Raw genomic sequence first — 15414 nt, 5'->3', positions numbered from 1 at the left:
TTACTCATGATGCTCCTATAAAATTAGACAGAGTGTTTTCAGGAGTCTGATTGATTTTATTTAATATTTATGAAGCATTAAAAGAATATTATTATTTACAGGAACACAATAATTTCAGGACACTGATTGATTTCATTAATAGTGTAAGGATGAAAACAATAACATTAATTACATGGACGCATAATAAATACCCAAGAATTGGTAGGAATGTAGTCTTATAACTGAATAACGAATAGACATCTCTGGCACTCTATAAAGATATATATTTATTAGTATACTGTCATCTGCATGTCAATCTGTTCATATTTTGTTAACTCCTGGGCTCGATCTCAGGTCCTGGGAACAGCCTGTCAGCTCAGTTTGCCCCAGGAGGGTGTGTTCACACTCAACCATTCATGAATTTGGCCCTGTAGGCCATGAGTTCAGATACCAGCACTCCCAAACAATGAATCGTTGAGTAAGAAGCTGATGCTGACACGTTTTCCTTTTCTGTGAATGTCCTGGTGTCAGGTATGAAGTGGAATACATATGCAGGTTTATATCCTATGTAATCAATGTAATAATCAATAAATAAATGGTCAATACATAAATAAAAAAATACAATAACTACACTGAATGCAATATGGAGTGAACGTATGTATATAAATATAAATATAAATCATATATTTAAATTGTACATGAATAGGTGGGGATCGATTTCAGGCCTAAGGAACAGAATTGAATTTCTTGACTTCAAGGAAGCCAGATTCCCCTTCCTACACAGTACAACAGTGTTACCCAGACCATGAGTTCAAATCCCAGTCCTGGCAGAAAAATGGCACCTTTATAGTATGTGAGGCCCAATTCTTAGGTATTTCATTATTCCTCCATTTTATGAATGTGATTGTGTAAATGCTTAATAAAGTATTAAATAAAATCGATTAGTGTCCTATAATATAATTATGTACAATTTTATCCTAGAATCATTCAAGAACTGCCCATTCAATCGTGACATACATCCCATCCTATTTGTATTCATATGGATATGAATGAGTGTCTTAGGATTTCCTGCCATTTGGAGGTGGCAGACCCAGGATTCGAACTTTGGGTTCTAGCTCCCCCCACTTAAACCCGAGAATAGGCAACTCACTGTTCTGTCCAAGAACATCAGCAAGACCAATGATTAGGCAGGCACCAGTGGCTCTCAACATTCCTCCTTGACGTTTACAAGGCTGTGATGGGAGGATCATGGTCAAGGTCACCCTCAGGAGGAAAGTCCTTGAGACCCTGTCCAACTTCAGTGCCAACAAAGCCAGAAGCCCTGTGCCTCCAGTGGTAGAGGGCCAGCCTTCAGCAAAAGCAGCTCAGAGACTGTGCCCAGATCCTGAGTTCAAGGTTCGGAACTGGCAACAAACAGACATAAACAATAATCTGTGCAGCCATCCAGCTAAAGCGGTCTCCCTCTTGTCCCCAACTGAATGGGACAGAGTTCCCTGGGAAAAGGGCTGGGAGAGCCCCTGTCAACTTCATTCTGCCCATGCTGATTGCATCACAGGATTCTAGCCACACCCCCATTATTTCATGTTTCTTTCTGACCAATGGGATACAAGAATGGTGGCAACGCCCACATTCCATGATGCTTGGTAGCGCCTGGATTCCCTCTTTTAGTACACCACTACCAGCAGTTAAGGAAGGTAGAGGTGGCTGAGTGGTGAGCAAGAGACTCAAGGTAACTTTAGAGAATAGTAAGAAATTGACATGCCCCACCCCCCTACCCCCCTTCCTGTGGTGCTGGATTTCAAATCTCAGCGGGCCTAAGGCCCTGACCTGGTCCCTGCCCCTGGTCCTCTGCTCTGGGTCCATGTGTCTGCCATGTCACCGCCATCCCTGCTTGCTCTACCTGGATCAGCTGCCAACAGTGTCTCCCAGCAGCACAGGTGAGTGGCCGCCCCAATACCATTCCCAACTCGGGTCAGAAACCCCTCTGAGAGCACCATGACCCCGTGCTTGTTTCCTCTCCCTGGCTCTGAGGAGCCACCTTTCTGTCTTGTGCATTTCTGAGAAACAATATATGCTCAGGCTGGGCTGAGCTCAGGCGGTCCTCCTATCTGTGACATGTATGCTCCACCAGTTCTGGTCCTCTGTAGTTGGGATGGTAGACATGTAGAGCCATGCTCAGTCATCAGTTTAGATGGATATCACAAACTCTTAGTCCATGGCAGCCGATTCTTGACCACAGATAAAGCTCTAGGTAGGGCCACAACCATTGGAACTCAGTCTCTTCACAGGACAGTTGTGAGGAAACAAGGGATTTATATAGAGAGATCTCTGAAACATGGCTAGGCACAGAGGGAGTGGCCTTCAGGTAATGTTCTCGACAATTCTGTGAGCATATGACAGGAAGATACCTGGAAAGGGTTCAGGTGGCCCCTGTTATTAACGGGGCAACCGGTGTGGGATTATGAAACAAAACATGGCTCTCTTTCATCATTACCCTATCCACATGAGGAAGGGTATCCTTCACTGTGTTGAGTTTTGCAACTGGGGAAAACAAAGCATGGAGAAGCTGGGTGACCTACTTATGACCTCAAGTTCACAGGAAGCTAGGCCTGACTTCTCTACCATGCTCCCTAGTTAAATGGGTGCTATTCAGTCCACTTTTTGTAATGGGAAGTCCACTTCTTGTCAGTCATGGGGCTTGAACTCTAGGTCTTGGCGCTTTTCAGGAGCTCCTCAGCTCAGGACTAGCGCTCTACCACTTGAGCCCACAGCACCACTTTCAGTTTTCTGGTGGATCTTTGGAGATAAGGGTCTCACAGACTTTCCTTCCTGGGCTGGCTATGAACCATGATCCTCATTTCTCAGACTCCTGTGTAGTTGGGATTAGAGTTCTGAGCCACCGGCACAGGGTTTAAGTGTACTTCTCACTTTCTTTCTCCCTCTCTCTCACATGAACTGGTTGAATGTGTGCTGGAGGAGGTGGCCCATTGTCTCCATGTGGCTAGAACCCATGGTGGCCCTCTCATTCTGGAGGTGGGCTGTGGGTCAGGAGCTGTCTCGCTCAGCCTGTTGAAACAGCTCCATGACATAAGCTCCTCTGTACCCTGGCTAGACCATGACGGTTATTCATTTTCCATCCAGCCTTACTGGACTTCTCATATTGAACTGTTTTCTACATCATTTTCTAGCACCTGGCCAAAATTATGATACATAGTTACAGAATCAAACTATCATGCCTTCTTAAGAAATTCATTTAGGATTCTGGGAATGTGGTTTCATGGTAAGGTGATTGCCTAGCATGCATGAAACCCTGGGTTCAATTCCCTAGTACCACATAAACAGAAAAACACTGGAAGTGGTGCTGTGCCTCAAGTGGTAGAGTGCTAGCCTTGAGAAAAAAAAAAGCTCAGGAATAATTCCCTAGCCCTGAGTTTAAGCCCCTGGACTGGCAATAAAAAAAAGTATTCAAATATTTTTTCATTCATGTGACTCTTTCTAATATATTTATAGGATGATTTCTTTGTTGCTTTTTATGTCCCCCCACACACGATATAACCCCTGCTTTCACTGTATTTAATGTTGGTATAATATGTGGAGGGGAATGGAAAAAAAAAACAAATCGTTTAAATAGGGATACAGGTGGGCCCATTGTAATAACGAGAAGTACAAGTCGTTATGTTGAAAAACGAACTTTACAATTTTGGCGGGGGGGGGGGGGGCGGTAGAGATGGGAGGGATGGTAAGGGATAGGAAGGGGAAACAAAGGAGGAGAAAACAATACTTGATAAGAAATGTACTCATTATCTTGCCCACATGTAATTGTAACTCCTCTGTATAGTATTTTCACAATTAAAAAAAAAACCATTTAGTTAGCAAATGCAAAATAAAGAAACCATACTTTGAATATATAATTGCTCCTTCCATACTGACACCTGACAATAGTCCCTTATTCATGTACTTTACTTATAATAGCATACTCTGTTGAAAAAAAAGTTTTGGTCATTAGGTCAAAGCAACTGATGCCAGGATTTTGTGTGGTCACTGCTAATCACAGAGAGTCTAAGTGACATTTGGAAATCTTTTTGGTCAATCATAGTACCAAAAACGCAGAGGCTAATTAACAGTTGTGACAGAATAGAAGGAATAACTCGATGGAAAGAATAAATGATAGTAACTAAGGTGTACCAGAAACTGTTCTTGAGAACCATTTTTGGTGATTGAAGAACTAGTTATCAACTAAGCTTATTCCTCATTGCCTTTAGCAGTCTAAATCTCTTAAACTAGTTCTTAATATCTGTGTGATAAATGTATCTCTTTCTGTGCTGTTCTTTCCTACTCAATCTCCTTTGCTTTCTAAAAATCTGTCTTTCTATTTTTCACTATGAACATTTCCTGATACTAAATACAACTATACAGATGGCAGAGGATGCTAATGTAAGGGTCCCATGAGTCATTAATGTAACAACATGGAAAAGGAGGACATATTTATTGCTACTTCAATTTTTCTGAAAAGCTGCAATGTCATCATTTGTTTCAAATTTCCATACTTTGTCTACATAGTGTCATTAAGTGCACATAAATGCAAATATGAGCCAGGTGCTGATGGTTCATGCCTGTAATGCTAGCTACTCAGGAGATTGAGACTAGAGGATTGTGGTTCAAAACCAGCCTGGTCAGGAAAGTTCACGAGACCTTTTTCTTCAATTAACCACCAGAATCCCAGAAGTGGTGCTGGAGCTAAAGTGGTAGAGTGTTCAACTTGAGTTGAAGAGCCGAGGAATAATGCCCAGGGTCAGAGTTCAATCCCCACGACCAACAAAAAAAGTGAAATGTGACTTTAAGTTTCCACAAAAGAAACGACAAGTTCAATAATCTTTCCAAGCAGAAAAAATAATTCCAAAATGATTCGGTGTACCTACTTTTGCTGAATTATTTAAGTTATGGCTTTTTTTGCTGGACATAATCTCTTCTTTTAAAAATTGTCAAATATTAGCTTTACAATAAACTTCATCTAATATTTCTTATTTCAAAAGAGAAGTCTATACAGTTGATATCACATAGCTTTCTTACTAGCTTAGTTCAAAGTCAACCCAGGCAGGAGAGTCTGTCAAACTCTTATCTCTAATTAAACGCCCGAAATCCAGAAGTGGAGTTTTGGCTCAACAGTAGAGTATTGGCTGTGGGTGCAGGTGGGCAGGAAAGGCAACTGTTCAGGAACAAGGTCCAGCCTCAGGGTTCAAGCTCCACAACCAGCACAAACTAAACAAGCAAACAAAAGCAACACAGATATTTCTTTGGGACCCTCCTTAAAAGAATACTCCTTTAAGAGAAGGGGCTCCTTTTGTTGATCATACTCACTGGATCCTGCTTTTTGGAATCCTTATTGCTAAGGAGAACTCAGGACCATACTAAGTAATTGATAACTGACTCCTGCAACAAAAGGATCATCTCAGGAATGAAATTTCCATGCATAAGGCACTTTAAAATTTCCATGTCTTTGTTTCTTTGCAGTAGAACATTTTTAAAACGTTATTTCTTTTTGGTCTATGCTGGCCTTCAAATAACACATTATTTCTTTTTGTAATACTCAACTAAAAGTTTACAGAAAAGTTTTATATGAGTAAATAACACACTCGAAAACGTCAGGGACAGAGTTTCCTTCAAGCCTTGGGATTGTTTTCTTGTACAGTAAAAAGGAAATCACATATTATCTTGAACTTTGTCATTCCTCTATGTTCCATTCCTCTCCTGGGATCAGTTTCCACATCCAGTAACCGTTACTTCCAGTAACAACCAATGGTGCTGCTTGAGGTATAATGAACAGGATTCATCGTAGGGTACAATTGGATTCAACATACTTGTCAATAAATGTAACACAAGCCATCAGCAGAAGCAGGGACAAGAACCACATGATCTTTATATGGATTTAGAAATCTTTTAATAAGCTCCAATACCCCTATATGATTAAAAGGTCTGAGAAGCTAGGAATGCATGCAACTTTCCTCAATATTATACAGAGTATGCATATGACAAAGAATGTACCTAACAGTGGACACATGAAGACATTAAAATCTGGAATGAAGTCTAGACTAAAACTCTTCTACACAGCTCTTTAAAAACCACTTAACCCACAACTATTTTTCTAATAAAACAATTGCTAATACCAGAAAAGTCTTATTAATTTTTCTTGCATCTGTTGCTTAAAGATTTGTGATAAGCTGGGCTTCTCTATAAACTCTAAAGCAGAAATATTTGTCTTGGAGTCTGTGGATGCTTTAAACCTGTGTTTTAATTCACAATGTTACATTAAATGATTTAAGGGTTTTGGATCATTTCAAACATTTGTGGTGTAATGAATGATCTTTGTTAAACATGTATTCTGTAAAGTGCCATAGTCTTTTTATGTGTAGTGTATTTAAATATATATTATATAAAATACATACACAGATTTGTGTGAAAGATGTGCAATAACAAAGGTGTATGTATGTATGTATGTATATATATATATATATATATGTACGTATATATATATATATATATGTACATATATATATATATATATATGTATATATATTTTGGAAACTGGACAGGAGTCGAAATGGGGTGTTTCTGTTTTGGCAGAGGAGAATCACACATTTTTTAACCTGCATGGCCTCATCATTAGCGTTAAACAATTTTAATGCTACACAAATCTTATGTGAAGAAATGACTGCTATGAACTCATTTTCTCTTAGGTCTAAAATAAAATAATCACTGTACGTGAGTGAAGCCAGACCCAGTTAATGCTAGTCTTTCATGTGAAATGTGAAGCTCCCATGTTGCCTTTTTCTGTTGGTGTGATAACCAGTAATTAGTACATTCTCACTAAGGAGCTATTTCTTAACATAGACCAGGTTAATGCTACACGACTATTTAAAGGGCTAATCTCACACCTTCTTAGCCATGAGTCTGGCTTAGAATGGAGTTCTCTGTGCAATAACTTTTGGCCACTGGAAATCCCTGGCCTCCAGTTGTGTTTGGGTACCAATGACTCCATTGGCCCCAAGAGTTGATGGGATGACTGGGATTTCGACTGAGACTGTGATGAAACTCTGCCCAAGGCTGAGGGGGTCAAGAGGTGCTTTGGAGGAACTTGGCACCATTTGAAATTCAGTAGCCATTTGAGCCAAATATAAAATTGTATTTACAACTGACAGACTCAATTTGAGCCTTCAAATTTGTGGTTATTCTATTGTAAAGTAATATGTTGTTTATCTAGCATTTATTAGATTTTATGCATATGTATTTTCACAATGTGCTCCTCAGTTTGAATTAAACCAGATTTTGCAAACTCAAAAAGTAATAAAATAAAATCTGGAATGAAACAAGGATGTCCACTCTCTCTACTACTCTTCCATATAGTAGTGGACATTCTAGCAAGAGCAATAGGCAAGAGAAAAACATAACAGGGATCCAAATAAGGAAGAAGTAAAACGATCCCTTTGTACAGATGAAATGATCCTGTATTTAGAGACCCTATACCTACCTTCCTCAAGTTAGTAAAGGTGTTGCTAACCTTTAGTAATGTAGCAAGGGTATAAAACCCACAAGAATCAGTAGTCTTTCTTTGTTACCAACAATGGGAACATCCAGGTTGAAATCCAAAAAATAACCTCATATGTATTAGCCTCAAAATCAACTCAAATCTAAACAAAACAAAACAACAACAACAACAAAACTAGGAATTAATTTAACCAAAAATGTGAAGGACCTCTACTGTGAAAATTTAAAAATATAAAAAGGGAAACTGAAGGAGATTCAAGGAAATGCAAAATCTTTCAATGCTTTCACAAATAACATTGTGAAAACTACACTTCTGCCCCCAAACAATTGACAATGCACTACCTATCAAAATCCCAACAATATTCTTCAATGCAGTAGAGAAAGCAATCCAAATTTAATATGAAATTAGAGAATTACAGATGAAAAAGTAGGCTTAGAAATGAACTCATGGGCCTATAGTCATCTTACACACACACACACACACACAAACACACACACACACACACACACAAACACACAATGGAATTCTATTCACCCATTAGAAAGGATGACTTTTCACCAGTCTTAAGGAAAATGAAAGGCTTGGGAAAATTATGCTAAGAGAAAGGAATGCAGACGCAGAAAAATACAGGTTTCATGGATTCATTCATTTATGGTAGCTAGAAGGTGCCTACAAATCTACAAGTAAACAAGACAGATTCTACCCCTTCCCAGTTAGAATGGCCATTATCAAGAAAACTAATAATAGCAAATGCTGCCGTGGGTGTAGCCAATTGGTAACCTCCCTGGGCTGGCTTTGAACCATGATCCTCAGATCTCAGCCTCCTGAGTAATAAGGATTACAAGCATGAGCCACCAGCACCCTTCTCCAATTGGGAATTCTATTACACTGTTGGTGGGAAGTTAAACTTGTTCCACTCCTCTGGAATGCAGTATGGAGTTTCCTCAAAAGACTAAACATAGATCTCTCTTATGACCCCTTAATTCCCCTCATGGGCAGTAATCCAATAAATAAACAAGCTCACATTAACGCTACAAGCATAACCATGTTCAGGGCCCGGGCCCAGAGTTCAAGGACTGGAAAAAAATGTTACCACTGCTGGTATTGGATCCCGAAAATATGAACTTTTTGACATAAGATAACAAACCATTCTATTTGCAGTAGCTAGGACAGGATTTAAATGTTGTGGGTGATAAAATGGCTTCTTTGTTGAATGTTAGGAAAAGATGTAGGCAGTCCAACAAAAGGGAGATTTTTTTTTGGTCTTGGTCGAGGGGCTTTAAGTCTGGGCTTGTGTACTGTCTCTGAGCTCTTCAACTCAAATGGAGATAAGAGTCTCAGGGACTTTCCTGCCAGGCTGGCTTTGAAAAGCAGTCCTCAGTTCTCAGCTTCCTGAGTAGCTAGGATTACAGCTGTGAGCCTCTGGCACCAGGCTAAAAACGGGGGATTTTTAAAAAAGAAAATCCCCCTCTTCATCTATGTCTAAACCTCAGATATCACTATTAGAACACTTCACCCTCAACTCATTTCATCAGACATTTGTAAATTTTCTCTTTTCCTTCATGTGGGAATACTGCAGTAAATATCAACTCAGCTGTGGGAATGGATCAATTGTATGGTATTTGCTAGCACATAAATCAGCAACTGTTACATCAAAACAAATGAAACCCTCATTTGGAATATTTTTTCTCTTTTTATTACAAATCTGTGCTTGATTCCTTCCTAATGTGATACTGGACCTCGTAACTGAGTGATGACGTTTTCTTTCTCTTCAGCAATTGGCCTTCTCCTACATGTGGTCAAATATTTAAGAATGCAAAGATTTCCATTGATAATTCATTAAGCTGACCTCTAAGAGAATGCACATATCTGGAATTTGGTCTGCTGTCTTGTTCTTATATGCACAGGCTTTCTAAGATTTATTTGCTGTACAAGGAATTGTATTTTCCAATCTTCTTGTGACCAATTTTAGTCTCTCTGATCAGTCTTTTGACCCTCTCTCTGAAGTCTTATTTCAGTCTGCCTCATAAAAATATATTAGTTATCAGATAAATGACTCTCAGCTTCCGTATTTTGCCTAACTTCATGTAGGCTGTGATAGTTGCCCTGAGTTGCTGTTCCTGCTGGAGTTTTGTTTTGTTTTGTTTTTAGAGGCCTAGGATTACTATTCACGGTAGTAGCTTCTCTGGACCCCTTTGATCCCCAGGCCTGTAGTCAATGGGTTTTTTCCTAAAGATACAAAGAACAGCTGAATAAATTCCTGTTTTAATTGTCTCAAAATGAGGCAATCCAGCATCCTTGCAAAGCCAGGGATAATCCAATGTAACCACTTAATAAATGGTCTATCAAGATGGCTTTTCAAGGTTGACTGTAAAAAATGTTCATTTCCAAGTCACCAACATAAAACAGATCACATCCCTGGGAGCAGACTTTTGGAAGGAAGGTACCCCTTCCTTCCTTCTCTTATGATAGACCAAACCATAATATTCTGCAGTTGTGGTCAGCCTTGAGCACATTTTCCTTATAATATTCTGTAGTGTAAAAGAGGACCAACTATCAAAATAAAGGTGAAAATACTTATCTACTACACACTGATTTATCTTTTTATATCTGTTGTTATTTTCATTACTTCAAACACATGGATAATTTAAACTTGGGATTAAACAAGTGGCAAAATCTTGATAGAATATACATTCAGTTTACCTTCATATATCCAATATAATACACTTAACCCTTTATGGAAAATTAAGTCCAACTATAGAAACAATGGCAGGGATATAAAATAATCCTCAACTCAGAAATTCAGTCTCTCTATAAATATTTATTTGGTAGAAAACAATAAAATTTAATTAATGAATGTGACTTTTAAGTATCATCGGAAACACTCTTCATATACATAATTGTTTATAATTTTATAGATGTCACCTTGGCAAGCATTTAACATGCATGTAGAAATCAAATTTCCACAATTTAAGCTAGATGAGAGGAGTCAAACTCTGCTGTACTGTGTGGTGTGAATATTACCACAGTGCTGAACCCTTCCACCTAATACCAAGTCATGTGCAATAATTTATTATTTGATGTTAAGATGAGTGCGAAGTGTAGAAAACACTTTGAATTATTACATTAATTCACAGAAATGAAACAATAATGATGTTATTCATTTAAATTCTAATGCTTCTCAATTTTACAATTCATGCTATATATTATTAAACTTAGTTTCACTTTCTTTTCTATAGCTACTGAAATTAAAATTATATATTAAACATTCACTATTAAGAAATCAATAAGAAGTAACCTAATTTTAAAATGATATACTATTAAACTGTGATTTGAAGTATAGTTCCAACAAGTTGTGAGGTTAAGAAAACATTACTAGAATTATTAGTAATATTTTATAACTTACCAGCTTGTTATTTGTTTACTAATTGTGTCATTTTTTATTCTTGGTCCAAGTCATCTGTTTACCTTAATTGTTTAGTTTTCTATTTTATCTCTATTGGTTTACTGATTGTACATTTTATTTTCCCTTTTTAGTGACTGACATGAGGCTGAAAATCTGCATGCTAGTTTATTACTTCCTATGTTAAAGTCAAATTACTGCTCTTCACAGCTGTTTTACTCTTCTTTGTAGAGTACAGTATTTCCCCACTCACATGTCCTGTATTGCTGCATGCTATCATGTATTTTATATTTTATATTTAAATTTTATTGTCAAGTTAATGTACAGAGCGGTCATAGTTACATAAGTAAGATAATGAATTCATTTCTTTTATAACTTGTTATCCCTTCCCCCATTTTTCTCCCTCTTCCATCCCAATGCCCCCCCAAGACTATTTCCAACGTATTGTCTTGTGAGTATCACTGTTGCATAAGTTCCCCCTTTTGTCCTTTGTCTCACCATTTTGCTTTTTCCCTTTCCCTTAACTAGTTCGGATCAACATATTTACAATATCCAGGGTATCAAAATCAAATACAGTTACTACAGAGGATAAGCCATAGGTGTGGAAAACACAAAAGGATAAAAAGAAATCACATATTACATTTAGAACAACAAGAAATAACATATCTTGGACATCATTTCCCTTGGAATCACCATACACCCTCATATGTACATAGCTATTGAGCTATTCTTCTCATCTACTAAGATTATCCTTGATGTACACAATAATACTCCCCTATTACACAGTAATTCCACTTCTTGGCATTTACCCAAGTGATCACAAAAAAGATCACACTGAAGCTACCAGAACAATTATGTTTATCACAGTATTATTTATCATAGCTAGGATAAGGAATCAACCCAGATGCTCCTCAGTAGATCAAGGATCAAGAGAATGTCACACACACACACACACACACACACACACACACACACACACACACACACACGCACACATGGAATACTATGCTTCCATCAGAAAGAATGATACCACCTCATTTGTAGTGATATGGAAGATCTTGGGAAAAAATCATATTAAGTTATGTAAGCCAGATTTAAAGAAACATAGGTCCCATGGTTTCCCTTATTTGGAATTATTAGTTTACATCTAGGATAATCTCATGTATTTAAATTTGACATTTTGTTCTATGTTGAGCATACAACATTATTGCTACCTTGTTTGTTATTTCTGCAAACAGGCAGGTATATTTAAAGAATTACGTTCATGTCATCGATTACTGAAGGAAGAACATCTAAAAGCAGCCCCTACTAGGAAGAACAACTCCTACTCATTTAGTTTCATTCTTATCTTAGGCCAGTGTTGTCCTATGTATCCTCATGTTGTACATTAAAATTGTATACTTGGTCATCCTGTATATTTACTATCTTCTACATTGTGACCTAAATGCCCCAGCAATTCCAGTTTGCTTTACTTTAAAAAAAATTTCTCTCATAATGATTGAGTTTGGTGTGTGTGTGTGTGTGTATGTGTGTGTGTGTGTGTGTGTGTGTGTGTAGTTTTACAAATATCAGAAGACAACATTTTTCTTCATTTAGAGTACATCTTTCAGGTCATTGTAAGTTATGCCTAATTGGAGAAATCTCTTGCTATTTTAAAGATGAAACAGAAAAATATATTTGTGCATGCACCACAGTTGCTTTATTAGTCTGTTGTTGAACACTTAACTTCTATTTATATCTGGGTGGCTGTTGTGAACAATGTGAATAACAAACAACTACAGATATATTTTCGAGTTACCCAGAGAGAAATAATCAAATGATTGGTGTGTCAGATGGTATTTCAACTTTGCATTTCTTTAGAAAACTGCAAATTACTTTCTACAATGAGAATACTAACCTGTATTTTGACCAAGAGTGTAGAAAATTTCCTTTTCTCACACTCTCACCAACATTATTACATTTTGAGTTTTTTAAGGGCAGGTTTTTACAATGTGCAGAACCCCAGACTGGCCTTAGACGCAAATCCTCTTACTCCAAACTGCTAAATGCTTGGAATTATAAGCGTTTTCACCACACCTGGTTCCTTTGATTTTTTTGATAAGAGTTATTATAGTTCTGAAGTAGTATCATAGTAATTTTCAATTGCATTTCTATAATGACTTCCGTTCACAAAGCATTAATCTAGCATAGAAGTGGTATTAAGCACAACTTTGTAAACACACTGGCGCTTTTCAGGACTTTTTGGAAACGTGTCTATTCAGAACTTTTGTCCATTTTTAATCGTTTCGTGTTAATCTCATCTTTAATCTCTCTATACAAAATCAATACTTAATTCAATATAGTAGAAAGAAAAAAATTAAGCAACTCCTAACATTTTTCAATTTTCAATTATATTATATTGTTTAAATCATTTTTTGTTTACACTTAAGACTATATAAATAAATTTAGTTAGACCTTTTACAAGGCTATATGTATTTTATTTATTTTTCGTTCATGGCTCTTTCCAAAGCCTGCGTGTCTAATTTTTCTAGGTTTCTTTCAGTCTCATGTAGTTCAGATTTCAAACTGAAGTATAAATGGAAAGAAGCACAAAAACAATAGAGTTCCTCTCATCTGATGATGCCTCTACAAGAATAAGGAAAAAGTTCAATCTTCTAAGGACCTTTGATTGGCTATAAAAAAGAGAATTCATTCCTCTAGGTCTTCCCTATTTTTGAAATTTAACTTAAATGATGTAAAACACAATATACTACTCAGAGACTTTTATGTTTTCATCAGTTTTGCACATTTTCATATGGACTTCACTTCAGTCTACAACATTCCTTCATTATTCTGTCCCTGATGTTTTTATACTGTCAAGACATAATAAAACCAGTTTGATTTACAGCATGAGAAGTTATCCACCTGGCTGACTTTGAAGCAGAGTATGGTCAACAGAGAACATGCCTTCTGGTTTCTCATTACATGTAATGGCTTTTGTAATACTGATTGCATTCTATTTAATATTTAAAAAAAAAAAACTGCTGGCTAGTTTGTGATCATTTGGGTAAATGCCCCAAAGTGGTATTGTTGGATCATAGAGGAGCTCTATGTGGAGTCTTTGGAGGAAACTCCATACTACTTTCCAAAGTTGTTGAACAAGTTTACACTCCCAACAATAATGCATTAAGGTTCCATTCTGTCCACATCCCCACCAGCATCTGTTGTTTTTAGAGTTCATGACTATAGCCATTCTAACTGGGGTGATATGGTATCTCAATGTTGATTTGATTTGCATTTCTTTTATGGCTAGAGAGGTTGAGCATTTCTTCATGTGTCTATTGGCCATACGTTTTTCCTCTTCAGAAAAGTTTCTAAGTCTTTAGCTCACTTATTTATTGGGCAGTTGTTTGTTTGAGGATTTGTCGTTGGGGATTTAATTTTTTTGAGTTCGAGGTATATTTTAGATATGAGACTCTTGTCCATTACCAGCACAACTATGTTTATTGAAGCATTATTTATCATGGCTAAAATATGAAACAAACCCAGATGTCCCTTACTAGATGAAAGGATGAAGAAAATGTGATATATATAAAATGGAATTCTATGCCTCCATCAGAAAGAATGACATTGCTCCATTTGTTAGGAAATGGAAAGACTTAGAAAAAATTATATTAAGTGAATTAAGCCAGGCCCAAAAAAGCATAGGTAATAGGTCCCATGGTTCCTCTTATTTGCAAAAACTAGTATATGTCTGAGACAAGCAGAAAAGGTCAGATAAGTTGATGTTAGGTGAAATGAACCCCAAGATAAAGATTCAATTGTTTTTTTTCCTTTATTGCAATTGTTTCAAACATTTATAAGATGATTTCTTTGTTGATTTGTATGTCCATCCCCCATGGTATAACCCATGCTTTCACTGTATTTGTTGTTGGTATAACTTGTGGAGGGGAAGGGAAAAAAAATCATTTAAATAGGGATGCAGGTGGACTCATTGTAATAATGAGATGTACAAGTCCTTATGTCAAAAAATGAACTTTACATCTTTGGTCGGGGGGGGGGGGGAGAGTTGGTGGGATGGGCAGTGTTGGAGGAGATGGGAAGGGATGGGAACAAGAAGCAAAGAAGGAGGCAACAATGCTTGATAAGAAATATACTCATTATCTTGCCCATGTAATTGTAATTGTTATTCCTAGAAGTTTATGTTAAGTATTTCACAAGTTTTTTTTCTCTTAATTCTTAAGAAAACATTTGCTATAATTCTAATATTATTACCATTTTAGTGTTAGGAAATATTGTAATTAAAGGCACTAAGTGCATGGCCCAAAGACACACAGTGGGGAAGGAAATGATTCAAAATTTCAAAAAGTAAGCAATAAAAAAGTAGGTAAAATCCTTTCCATTCCCTTACTCTCTCAACTCAATATTCATGCTGTCCAAGAAATAATAGCATAGCAATTATTGCCCACGGTAATTGTTTTCTGTCACATTTTGTCTTCAACACAGTGTT

This window comes from Dipodomys spectabilis, unplaced genomic scaffold (assembly GCF_019054845.1).
Source record: "Dipodomys spectabilis isolate Male_0828 unplaced genomic scaffold, ASM1905484v1 ptg000278l, whole genome shotgun sequence".
Taxonomy (NCBI): Eukaryota; Metazoa; Chordata; class Mammalia; order Rodentia; family Heteromyidae; genus Dipodomys; species Dipodomys spectabilis.
The sequence above is the reverse complement of the archived record's forward strand: the minus strand, read 5'-3'. Positions refer to the sequence as shown.